Source organism: Triticum dicoccoides, unplaced genomic scaffold (assembly GCF_002162155.2).
Source record: "Triticum dicoccoides isolate Atlit2015 ecotype Zavitan unplaced genomic scaffold, WEW_v2.0 scaffold36798, whole genome shotgun sequence".
In the NCBI taxonomy this organism is placed as follows: Eukaryota; Viridiplantae; Streptophyta; class Magnoliopsida; order Poales; family Poaceae; genus Triticum; species Triticum dicoccoides.
This window is the reverse complement of record NW_021266832.1, coordinates 1-2,965: the sequence shown is the minus strand read 5'-3', so window position 1 is coordinate 2,965 and position 2,965 is coordinate 1. Positions and strand designations below refer to the sequence as shown.

The following is a 2,965-nucleotide window of genomic DNA, read 5'->3' as shown; positions in this document are numbered from 1 at the left end:
CATTAATTTACAGCATGTATAAATACACACAAGATTGGTTGCTTACCACGATAGTTCGTTGAGACACATCGTTCCTAGCGCTCTTCTTCGATCAAATCAGGAGAGTGTGCCACAGCTGATCATATTGGTGGTACTACCAACCATGGTATGCGTAGGTTTCATCAGCTCAATATCTCAAAAGTATATATGCATGTGTAAATTTTGTTCCGATCAGCTGTGTATGTATACTCTTGATTGAAAACGGCAGAGGACTGCAGCACAACATGTCTCCTTCGTGCTGCTGCTGCTCCTTGTGTCAATGGCCGCAGTTAGATCGACCGCCGGAGTGCAGCAAGGACAATGGTACAGCGTCATGGATTTCCATGCAGCTGGGGAAGGCGCGACGAGTGATGTCGAGGTAACAATTGGAACACCATAACCTTTATCTATGATTCTGAAATCGTTATCATGTATGTTGCCCATCAGATTCAGATAGTTAATCTTTTGCTTATTTGTGCGCTGAAAGGCGTTCGAGGAGACATGGAAAGTAGCCTGCAGCAGCCACAGCAGCGAGGTGATCATGTACGTACATCCCCGCAGGAAAGGAAAGACATTCTTGCTGAACCAGACGAGGTTCAACGGACCCTGCAAGTCGCCCATCACCGTACAGGTCGGTTGACTTGACGATCGGTCCACTCTGAATAGTCTATCTTTTAATTGTGTAGTACTCCCTTCATAAAGAAATATAAGAGCATACTGGAATTGAGGTTAGTGTTTGTGCAGCTGGAGGGCGACGTGGTGGCGCCAAACTCCTTCTATTTAAAGCCATCAGACGTCCTGACCTTCTATGGCGTCGACAACCTGACGGTGAATGGGAGCGGCCAGATAGACGGGCGAGGCGCCCAGTGGTGGGATTGCTACAACCAAAAGGTAATTAAGCCCCAAATATATAGAGTATAGCTGTTGCTTCTTCAATATATATATTTATCTCCATATATTTGCAACAATCTGATCTGATATCTCTCTCGTATTGACAAAAATGCAATGACCGGCCAAGGGTATGTAAGCGTGCACTTACAGACACACAATACTTCCTCCCATTGTCCAACTAAAATAGAGATCCCTCTCGCAGTCGCTGTCGTTCGCGCACTGCAACAATCTACGGGTGACCAACATACGCCTCAAGGACGGCGCCGAAAAGAACATGATCATGTACGAGTGCACGCAGGTGCAGGTGCACAACGTCTCCATCACGGCGCCGGGCGACAGCCCCAACACGGACGGGATCAATATGGGCTCCTCCAACCATGTAAACATCTCGTCTTGCTCTATGCACACCGGTATGTACGGATCGACAACCACCCTCCTTCCTTCAGATGGTACTAGTATATATTGCACTCTGTCTGGCCTCGAACGTAGGTATTTTGTGCATGCAGGTGATGATTGTGTGTCGATTCTATCGGGAACCACCAATGTTAACGTCACCAACACCACCTGCGGGGCTGGTCATGGCATCAGGTATACAAACAAACATACATACATACATACCACACCCATGCGTATATTATACTCCCTGCGTCCTATAATGTAAGATATTTTTCGACGGTAGTATACATTGACCGTCAAAAAAGTCTTATATTATAGGACGGAGAGGGAGTAGTATATTAATGCACGCACGTGCATGCTCATAACCTTCTCTAGTGAGTAGCATACGTTGACCTTTTTGTATTCTGTATCTACGTATGTAGTGTGGGAAGTCTTGGAGGTGTTGCTGACGGCCCAATGCTGGTGGAAAAAATTACAGTGTCCAACTGCAGCTTCTTCAATACCACGACCGGTGTGAGGATCAAATCGTGGCAGGTAACATGCATCTACTGATGGTCGATCCGTTTCTGTACATGTATGACTTCTTTCTTCTATAATGCAAAGGCAGAGCTCCTATTGTTCACGTCAAAAAACAAGCATCTACTAGTACGTACATGGTTGTGCCTTGCATGTGTTTAAAGATATAGTTACTGACGGTGGCATGCATACACATGCATGTTCCATGTACATATCATAGGTTACCTGCAAACCATATATAGTAGGTATATATATCCCCTAATATATACATATGGTATGATTCAATGGATACAGGGATGGCAAGGCACTAGCAACCGGATTCCTTTTCATCAAACTCAGAATGACTGCCGTCCGGTTGCCTATCGATATCGACCAGTTCTATTGCCCCAAGGAAACTGTCCACCACAGGTGAGGGATCCTGTCCGCACCACCACTTGATCAATGGTTGCCTTAAATAAAGAAGGGAACAATTTCTGAAATTGAACGAAACCCTATATATTGCTTTTGCCTTTGCAGGATGGTGGTGTGGCCATAACAGACGCTCGATTCATCGACATCCAGGGGACGTCCTCAGAACGAGAGGCCATCAAGATATGTGCAGCAAGAGTGTGCCATGCCATGACATCTACCTCAAAAACGTCAACCTCTCTTGGGCCAACTACATTGCCCCGGCACAAGCTATTGTTCAGAATGCCCATGGAAGCGTCACGGGAACGGTGAAGCCACAAACACAGTTTGCTGGCAATTGATCACAAGTCGTTAATGGACATATACGTCATCAAAATGTAACATCTTAAATATAAGTAGATATCCACCATTACATTTGACACGGAAATATACAATATTTAATAAACTAATTAATCTAAGGAGTCCTGGAAAACACCTCATTGGACACATCAGAGTGGGCAAACTCGGTGTCGGCTGGAGCAGCTGGGGCCCAAGAGGCGACTGGTGTGGCAGTGACGATCTTGGCTTTCTCGTTGGCATAGAAGCGTGCGTGGCCGCATCTCATCCTACCCACCTTCTTCTATTGGGCAGGCCGATCAAGGGTGGCACAGGTTTTGCATGCCGCGCCTTGGATCGGGCCTTGTGACAGGCCGCGAGCGCCTCCTCCTCTCCTTTGCACGGGGGATGGGACCACGCG

General features: G+C 46.6%; 1 pseudogene; it reads left to right on the top strand.

Moving 5' to 3' along the window:
* Nucleotides 1-247: 247 nt before the first annotated feature.
* Nucleotides 248-2,570, top strand: LOC119346018 (annotated as a pseudogene).
* The last annotated feature ends 395 nt before the right edge of the window (nt 2,571-2,965 follow it).